The sequence below is a fragment of the Ailuropoda melanoleuca genome, unplaced genomic scaffold, assembly GCF_002007445.2.
Source record: "Ailuropoda melanoleuca isolate Jingjing unplaced genomic scaffold, ASM200744v2 unplaced-scaffold11384, whole genome shotgun sequence".
In the NCBI taxonomy this organism is placed as follows: domain Eukaryota; kingdom Metazoa; phylum Chordata; class Mammalia; order Carnivora; family Ursidae; genus Ailuropoda; species Ailuropoda melanoleuca.
This window is the reverse complement of record NW_023179820.1, coordinates 5,149,747-5,160,264: the sequence shown is the minus strand read 5'-3', so window position 1 is coordinate 5,160,264 and position 10,518 is coordinate 5,149,747.

The window sequence follows — 10,518 nt, the reverse complement described above, 5'->3', positions numbered from 1 at the left end:
AGGTCTCTGTGGATGTAATCAAGCTAAGATGAGGTCATGCTGGAGTAGTAAGGGCCCTAAATCCAAGGACTGGTATCTTTATAAGAGGAAGGATATTTGAAGACATGAACAGAGGGAAGAAGTCCACATGATGACAGAGCAAAGATTGGAGTGATGTGTCTATGAGCCAAAAGGTACACTGAAGATTAGCAATAACCAGCAGAAGCCAGCATTGGCTAGGAGGGACCCTCTGCTAGAGCATTCAGAGGGAGCCCTGTCCTGCCATCTCATGGACTTTAGAATTTGAAGCTTCAAATTTGTGAGAGAATAAACTTGTGTCATTTCACATCACCCAGTTTATAGTCATCTGTTAACTATAGCTCTAGGAAATTAATACTAGGTAGTATCTGCCAGATTTCTCTACAAAAAATTTACTTTTTAAAATAGTAAATATGCCCCTCCCTCCTTGAGTAGTGTTGAGAAAGGATAAGAAAGTCCCTTATAAAACTTTTACTCACCAGTTTCTAGCATCCATTGGTGCTCCTTGACTTATTTATTTTCCTTATGATGGCTAAATGGTGATTTTGCTAATGATCAATCATTCTATGTGTATTTGTTGGCATTCTACTCTAAAGAAGAGATTGTTTTCTCCATTTATTTCTTTGTATTTTTACACCTGTATAGATTCATTAGTCAGGGGGTTATAAGTTGCTATCATTATGGTGATGTTCAGGTTGTCCCAGCAAAAGAATTCCTTCCAACTGGCTCCTGTGTTCTTTTGACATATCCCATCATTCTTTGACACAACAAAATGGTTCAGGTCCACTTTGTACTTTTCTGCCCCTGGCTCTAGCCTCGGAGTTCTACTAGGAGCCACAATTCCTTTTAGTGGAGCATGCTATTTAGAAACCAGGATCTAGGAGCCAGGCATGCCCGTTGCCATGGGGGTGTTGCTGCACGTAGGTGCTTTCAGGGAACAGTGGTAGGGAACATACGTACGTAAATATAGGCACACACATACCATTGAAATCTTCTGCACCTATTTATATAAATATTGAAGACCGTGATTCACACTCAATGCCTCCAATTCCAGTTCAGCAGCATAGGGTTTATTTTAATTTTCTCCCTTTTCATACTTGTAACCCCTTTCTCTGACAGTAGGGTCCACGGCTCCCGATATCCTCCACGTATTTTATTATTCCTTTAACATCCTTGTATTTAATCAGTCTCTTTCATTGCTTCTACCTCCAAATCTTTTCCATACCCTATGTGGATGCCTTTGTCGAAAATCAAAACAGGCTGCTATTCCCTCTCCAAAGGTTTGGAGACCCTCGACAAACTGTAGGTGCATCTCTGTGGGAAGCCCTCTTCACCCTAGGCCAGGCTTTCATGATGCCTGCACTGCATGGATACCACCTTAACCTTGCCTGGACTTCGTGGCCACACCACCTCCTTACTGGGACATTTAGTGCCAGGATAGGAGGGAGGGAGAGAGGAAGGAAAGAAGACATTCATACTATGTCTCATCATTTTTCAGTTGATTCTTTTAGATTTTCCAAGTAGATCATAATAACATCAGCAAATAATGATAGATCCTCTACTCACTTTCTAATATCTTATCGAATTGCACTTCCAGGAAAATGATTAATGTGAAGCTAATATATTTTGTCTTATGTAAATGGAAATGTTTTCATGTTTCAAGCTTGTGCAAATATTGGCAGTTGATTTGAGATAGGCTTTCTTATATTAGAAATATCAATTCTTGTTTCACTTAGTTTCTGTGTAGAATAAATGTTCAATTGTATCAAATGTATTATTGGCAAATGTTGAGGTGGTAGTTTGACTTTCCCCTATACTCAAACACGCAAATAAACATCTTAATATGAGGACATTCTCATAGTTTTAGAAAAGACACTAATTGTCCAGATCACATCATTCTTTAACTTCATGGCTATTTTAAATGTGACCATTTTTCAGGAATTTTATATCATTTATTATGCTATCTTCTTCATATGTTGGTATCAGGGTTATACTAATTTTGGAAAACACATCTAAAACATTTCCTCTCTAATTTATGCTTCAAAACAATTAAATACAATAGAAATTATTTCATCTGTAGGTAACTTGCTTGTAAAATATTAACATACATGATCATTTTGAAAGGAAGGAGGTATATCTCTATGACAACTTTAAATATTTCTTCCATTGTTAGCAAGCTATTCAGATATTCTACTTCTTCTGATTACATTTTAGTAATGAATATTTTACTACAAAATGATTTGTTTAAATGATATGTTCAAGAAACCATGAGAGACTCTTGACTCTGGAAACAAATTGGGGGTTACTGGAGGGGAGGTGCATGGGGGAGGGGGTAACTGGGTGATGGGCATTAAGGAGGGCACGTGATGTGATGAGCACTGGGTGTTATACACAACTGATGAATCATTGAACACTACATCTGAATCTAATGATGTATTATATGTTGGCTAATTGAATTAAAAAATAAATAATGAAAATATTTTTAAAAAATTAAAAAAATAAAAACTGTGAAAAAATGACACGTTCAAATTTACTTTCAAAGAGAGCTTTAATGTTTGACATCTCTTCTGCATTTGCATGCATGTTCTTTTTAATACGTGTTGTGCATCTCAGCTTCTTTTTTCTCTTGTGCTCACATCTTTCTGGCAATTCTGTCAGAGGTTTGTTTATTTCAGGGCTCAGCACATTTCTCTGCAAAGGCCCAGGGAGTGAAAATACAGGCTTTGAGGGCCATACGGCCTCTGTCACAAATATTTAACTCTGCTCTCTACGTGAAAGTAGCCAGAGACAGGACGTAAATGAATGAGTGTGGCCAGGTTCCCATACAACTTTATTATGGACACTGAAATTTGAATTTTATATAATTTTCATGTGTCATGAAATATTATTCCTCTTCCTCCCCCTCCTCCAACTATTTAAAAATCTAAAAAACATTTGAACTTAAGTGCAATATAAAAACAGGTGGCGGGCAGGATTTGGCCTGCAAGCCACAGTTTTCCAATCCCTAGTCTATTTCACAGATTTGGGCAAACAAACAAATGAACAAAACCCCACTTATATTTGTTAATCACATCAGTATCTAATTCTTTGTTCTCTAAATCATTTGACATTTAATAATTTAGTCATCCTTTCCATCTACTTCTATTAATCTTGATTTTTTTCCTTTATCTTCTTGAGTTAAATGCTTGGTTTTTCTCTTAGTTTTCATGAGTGTTCAAGTCTACAAAAATCTGTGTAATAATATAACAAACAACCATATCCTTCTTACCTTGCTTAGTAAGTAAAAGATTACAAATAGAGAAAAACACTTCTGTGTTTGGCAGCCTGGTGAACGAACGGACTTTCATACCCTCCCAATGGAAACAATTTTAAAAAGAAAAAAAAAAGCTGGATTAATTTTGTTTTGAAATCTATCACTGAGCTAGATAAACAGAAGGAGTCAACAGAAGGCTGAAAACAATTTAAAATCAGGGACCTCAAAGGGTTGATCAAAAAATGTCAAAGCAACTTTGGCCCTAAGAGGATTATTGCCAACTCTTTGTGAACCAGAGCTTCTGTTGTGATTCCTAAGGGAACACGAGAGGGAAAGAATCTCTCCTGGGCTCTCCAGAGCAAAGAGCTAGGGCTCGAGGTCCATCCCCCCTTCCCCGCCCCCCCCCACCTCCGGGAAAGGATGAATACAAATTAAAATAGCATGATTTGAACTGGGCTCTGTGGGAGAAAAATCACCTCCTGTGAATATGTGTATCCCGGAGTTGCTTTCACACCTCCTTGCAGCCTGAATTCATACCACCTATGTGGTTGAAAACCTGGAAGTGAGAATTTAATATAAAGTGGTCTCAGATTGATAATGCTTTCACGTGATTAGCAGAAAAGCAAGTAAAAACCTGCTCAAAGTAATGCTATTTCAGGTAGGTCTGAAAAAATTTCTGCAAGACACATGGACACACATTTTTAAATCTCCAAAGGAAATTACAGAAATAATAAAGCAAAAACCTCAGTCAGAACATGGTTCAGGTAGTGGAATTACCAGATTTAGAATATAAAATAAGTAGGTTTAATATGTTTTAATGTAGAGGGGCATCTGGGTGGCTCAGTTGGTTAAGCATCTGACCCTTGGTTTTATCTCAGGTCAAGTTCTCAGGGTCATGGGATTGAGCCCCACATTGACTCTGTTCTAACTGGGTAGTCTGCTTTTCCCTCTCCCTCTGCTCCCCCCCTCCCTCAAATAAATAAATAAATAAAATCTTTTTAAAAACGTATATTTTAATGTAGAAAAGAAAGGCTTAAAAATGTGAGAATGGAACACGATATTTTTTTAATCTTATTTTTTAATTTTTTTATAATAATATTTTTTATTATATTATATTAGTCACCATACAGTACATCCCTGGTTTCTGATGTAAAGTTCTATGATTCATTAGTTGCGTATAACACCCAGTGCACCATGCAATACGTGCCCTCCTTACTACTCATCACCAGCCTATCCCATTCCCCCACCCCCCTCCCCTCTGAAGCCCTCTGTTCTCAGAGTCCATAGTCTCTCATGCTTCATTCCCCCTTCTGATTACCCCCCTTTCTTTATCCCTTTCTTCTCCTACCGATCTTCCTGGTTCTTATGTTTCATAGATGAGAGAAACCATATGATAATTGTCTTTCTCTGCTTGACTTATTTCGCTTAGCTATCTCCTCCAGTGCTGTCCATGTTGCAGCAAATGTTGAGAAATTGTTCTTTTTGATAGCTGAGTAATATTCCATTTCCATTGTATATATGACCACATCTTCTTAATCCAGAACACGATTTTTTAAAATGACTTTGAATATTTGAAAAAGAATGGAATGAAGCAACTAGAAATGACAAGGATGATTAAGATTTTTTCAAGATAAAAAGAGCAAATTAGACAAAACTAAAGAGAGACTTGAATTCATGAATAGAAGTTAGACTAAAAATATTACCCAAAATGCAACCCAGAGAGAAGCAAAGAAATGGAAATATGAAGGGTTGGCAAAGAGATAAAATGATTGAGATGTTATTATACAAATAATGTGTATCTGGTATAAAGGTATATGCATTGATATGCGTGTATACGCATAACTGTATCTATATAAAAAACATAGATGTATATATTAGAGTTCCAGAGGGAGAAAATTGTGTGAAGAGGAGGCAACATTGTAAAATATAACAGCTAGGAACTTTACTGAATTATTAAATAACACTAAATCCCAAATCCGAGAAACCCCAAAATTACAAAGCCAATTGCAAAGAAATGTACACCCAGTAATAAAACTTCATGATACCAAAAAGAATGACCAGTTGGAAAAGGGAAATCACCTACAAGGAAATAGAAATTATACTGACAGCTGAATTTCTAGCAGTAACAATGGAAGTGGGAAGAAAGGAAAATATCTTTAGTGTGCTGGGAGGGAAAAAAAAAGCAAAATAATATTTTAAGGAAGTAAGACCATAGTTAATTATGTAGTGCACGTAGAAACAATATATCAAATGGAAAGTATGAGATACAAAAAGAAGTATGCATAAAGGCAATGGTAAATATGAAGACACAATTTCATATTGTGGAATTTTACTGAAATTCATATTGATCTGTGGCTCCATGCATTTCTGTTTTCCAGAATTCAGTAAGAGGAATTGAATGCTAGGCTCAGGTCTCCATCTTGAAAGATTTGTTACTTTAAAAAAACTTATTAAATAAATGTAATGCACGCATGTTCCAAAAAGCAGAAAAATAAATGTAAGTTATCATAATTTATCAATTATGAATATTCAATATATTAATTAATTAGTTTATTATTTTAGAAAGGGAGAGACAGAGGGGCAGAGAGAGAGGGAGAGAGAGATTCTTAGGCAGGCTCCATGTCCAGTGTGGAGTGATACCTGGGGCTTAATCTCACCACACTGAGATAATGACCTAAACCAAAATCAAGAGTCAGACAGGTAACCAACTGAGCCACCCAGGCACCCCTCAATGTATTACTTTTAGTCTTATCTATTGAGACTTTTTACTTAATTAGATTCATGTTCTAATGTTTTTGAATCACTACTCTAAAATGAGGCTTTTTCCATAACATTGAATATTCTTCAGAAATATCACTTTCTAGAGCTACTTAACATTCTGTCCTTTGAGTGTACAATAAAGTGGCTGAGACTAGCTAAATGTTCAACAATCCCATTTCCTCTTCTTGGGCACACAGCTTATTTTTCCTAGCCTTTCTGGCATTAATTTGGAGCCAGTGACTATGTTCTGGCCAGTGAAATAACAGGTGGAACTGAAGTGTATCATTTCCAGGCAAGGCCCTAGAATGCCTCACGGGATCCTCCTCCAGCTGACGGTGGGGACAGTGGAGGGCTTTGATGGTGCCCTAGTGGTTGGCCAGGAGTTGGGGTCTAAATCTCCTCCAATTGGTGCTCATTTAGAAGTCGACTACTGGGGCCAGATGGCATAAAGTTGAGATTATAGACTATAACATGATAATTGGGAAAACACACACAAAAACTTTATATACTGTTGTCAATTAATTTCAGAAGGAAAACCCCAACCTTAGATAACCTCTAGTGACAACTCTCATTAGCTCAGCTGCGACCACTTATTCGTGGTTTGTAGTGATAGCACCCTTTCTAGGGCATACATAGCAGGTGTTTTAAGAAAAAGTGTCCTAATGTCACTTTCCCACTATGTGACTTATCATTTTCTATCCTTTATCATCTTACTGTTGAGTTTAGAATATATTTTTTAAATCTATGAGCTTTTTATATATTATACATATGTTACCAATGTTTCCCACATATTGGTAGCTTTTACAATTTACGAAGTTTTTGATGCAAAACTTTTAACTTTTTAAATCTTAGGACTTCAGACTTTTATTATTTTTTTGGTGTTTATAATTCCTTCCACTGATTTTATTCTTAGAACTTTTGCTATCCTAGGGGCGTCTAGGTGGCTCAGTTGGTTAAGCATCTGCCTTTGGCTCAAGTCATGACCTCAGGGTCCTGGGATCAAGCCCCACATCAGACTCCCTGCTCAGTGGGGAGTCTGCTTCTTCCTCTCCCCCTGCTCCTGCTTGAGTGCTCTCTCTCTCTCTTTTGTGTTCATGCTCTCTAATAAATAAATAAAATCTTAAAAAAAACTTTGGTTATCCTGAGACAAACTTTTTTTTTCCCCCTGGATAGGGTTTATGGTCTACATTAAATTTTTACTTGTCTGGAATTTATTTTGTTATGTTTACAGGTGGGAGTTAATATTTAACATTAAAAATAGTTAAAAAACAAAACAAAATTCTGCTTTTATACTGTGTGCTTATTGAGCAAGTGCTAACTGCTTTTCATGCACTGCTTATTTGAATCCTTGCAACCATCCTATGAGATAATATTATTATTAGCATTCTATTTTAGAGATGAAGAGCAGGACCTTCAGAGCTTTAAGTATCTAGCCTATGCTGACAGAGCTGGGAAGTGGGGGGGGCGGGGTCTAGTCCAGGCCAGCTGCCTGCAGGCCCCCAAGCTTGCACTCTTGGCTCCTGTGCTGTCTGGCACCGCTTTCATGTAGGTGTAAGGGCAGGATCTGTAGAGTCAGGGCGATACTTTATTGTGCACAAATTCTTACCTACACTGAGTTCCGTTTATGAAGTATCAGTTCCGTTCCATTTATCTCTCTGACTCATACAGTATCTCATTATTAAAATATTAGTAATTCTCAAGGAATCATATTTAATATCATTCTACATTAAGCTTTTAGCATTTCCTCAACTAATTGCAACTTCATCTTTCTTTGAATTTCAATTATTCCTTATTGACATTTTCTTTTGGAATTCACTCTTGGGAAATTTTGAATATTCATCTTTTTTTAAAAATAATTATTTGTAAGGGCACCTGGGTGGTTCAGTCAGTCAAGCGTTGGACTTTTGGTTTCGGCTCCGGTCATGATCTCAGGGTCCTGAGGTAGAGCCCCTCGTCTGGCTCTGAACTCAGGGGGGGTTGACTTGAGATTCTCTCTCCCTCTGCCCCTCTCCCTGCTCTCTCTCTCTCTCAAATAAATAAATAAAATCTTTAAAAAAATAGTAATTACTATTATTTGTAGACTTGTCTTAGGTCCTATAATAGATTACAACATGTCTTTTTTTAAGACGTGGAGTTTCTCTGTAGCACCTACATTGTGATTTTGCATGGTTAGTCAATAAATCGTTGTCTGATTTGATTCTTTTAAATTGGATCATATTGGGGCACCTGGGTGGGTCAGTCAGTTAAGCATCTGACTTTTGAATTCGACTCAGATCCTGATCTCATGGCTTGTGAGATCGAGCCCCATATCGGACTCCCTGCTTAGCAGGAGTCTGCTTGGACATTCTGTCCCTCTGCCCCTTCCCACTACTCTCTCTCTCTCTTAAAAAAAAATGAACCTTAAAAAAAATAAATTGGATCATATTGCTTGCACTTAGTTTATTTAACACATACTATTGTAGTGCCTATTACCTGCCAGACTTTTTTCTAATGCACACAACAATTTGGTAAGGCAGGAACTATTATTGCCCCATTCTCAAGATGGGGAAATTGAGGCATGGGTGAATCAGAATTTAAGCCCAGTCTGGTTGGCTCTGGCCTGCTTATTCTGTATTCACTGTGCTGTTCACTCTTCTGATGATTGGAATGTTAGGTGGTGAGAGGTGGCTGGTATTTGAAGTTACTGCACAGACTGTGGGACTTCACTTGGACAGATGGTAAAATACAGGTAGGCTGAGAGAGAAAGCAAAAGCTTTCTCAGCAGAAGAAACAGCTTACATAACATAGGAAAAGCAGAAGCATGTCATTTGTGGAAATCAAGCAGAATTTGATGGCAGATATCTGTTGAGAAATCAAATGACTTTGGGGGGGAAATAAGTTACCAACAAGTCATTGTTATTTTAAAAATAATTTCTGATCCCTAATTTTTTAAATCAGATCTAAGCAATTTACAATTCTACTTTCCCCTAGCATTCCACTATTTTTTCCCCTTATGTGCATAATGTAAAAAAGAAAAATAATGCCAAACAGCAGGAGAATTTGCATGTTAAGTTCGGCTTGCATTTTCCAGGCAGGGGTTGTGTCAAGTTGGAGAAATGACGTTGTCCCCAATTTTTTCCAGCAAGACATCATAGTAGATTATCTGGCTGCCATCACTCATCGCCATGCAGCTGCTCCCCTGTTCTGTTTGTCCTAAACTCTCTCAAACTCCGTGGAAGTCAGATGGATGCAGAGCATACTGGGAGGCAGGCTGGCTTAACAGTAATAAGGAGGCAGCTTGAGCATCCAGTGAGGAGGCAGGCAGAACTGGTGGCTCAAGTCCAGCTTCCACAAACTATTTTCTATTGGATATGCTAACACATATTTTGAACTTGTCTCCCTTAATTCAAAAGAAAAAAAAAAAGCTTTTTTGGGTGTGATTCTCAAAATTGTCCCCCAAACCTCTTTCCTTTGCAGTGTTTGACCTTAGTGAAGATGTACCATGACCATTTCATTTTGAGAAGGGGGAAGTCAGAGAGATGTCAGAGAGAGAGAAAATGAAATTTTGCGTCAGGTAAAATTTCTGCACAGATATTTCAGAAGGATTCATAATTCTGTGGCTGTATACAAATGATCCATTTTGTTAATCTGAATTTCTAGGGTCATTAAAATTTTTTTTCTCTGCTCTGGAGTAGTTTATTACTTAGAGAGAGAGGGGGGGGAAGCCAGCTTAAAACCAGGTAAGGGAAGAAAGCTGACAAAAACATAAATTAGAGGAAGAACTTAATTTAAAAAGTGTCAAAAAGGATAGATAGTCTTAGTTCAATAATAAAGCCTGGTTCAAGAGCCTTCTATCTTTAAATAAAGCATTCAAGCACTCTATTACCTGTATACAACCAATCTTTGATTTCCAATCTAAGTCTATTTTTGCTTCTCGTGATTAGCATACAAATGTGAAAAAAAGAAAAAAGTGGTTACATGCGTGACGATTAGGACATGCCTTTGACTTTAATGTCACTGGTTTGTCAGGCTAGAGGTGAGGAAATGAATTGCTGCTTGACGGGCTCCTTAGAGGTAAATCTTGTCTGAAAATGACTCCTATCCATCCCCTTTTATTTGCATTCTAAGTTCAACATACAAACCACAAACACATAAGCATATATTTGTTTTAAAAAAAATAAAGCACAATAGCATACAGCAACTTGCTAGCAATGTGAGCAGGCTGTGAGCTGTGTATGGTAACTCTGGGCAATACTGTTTCTCTGCACAGTAGCTGTGAGTCCAGAGACTTAGCCTAAACATAAGGGCTCTGTCCTATCAAGAATCATGTGCTAGATGCAAGAAAAGAGAGGGTAAAGTGGTGAGACAGATCTCACTTGGCTGCTGACTCAATGACAGGAGTACCTGAGACCGAAGGGATATTCTTTTGGTTTTATCTTCAAGGATGGTTTTGAAAAGCACCCCCTGTCCATGGATTTTATGAAAATGGCACCTCATTTACTCTTGCT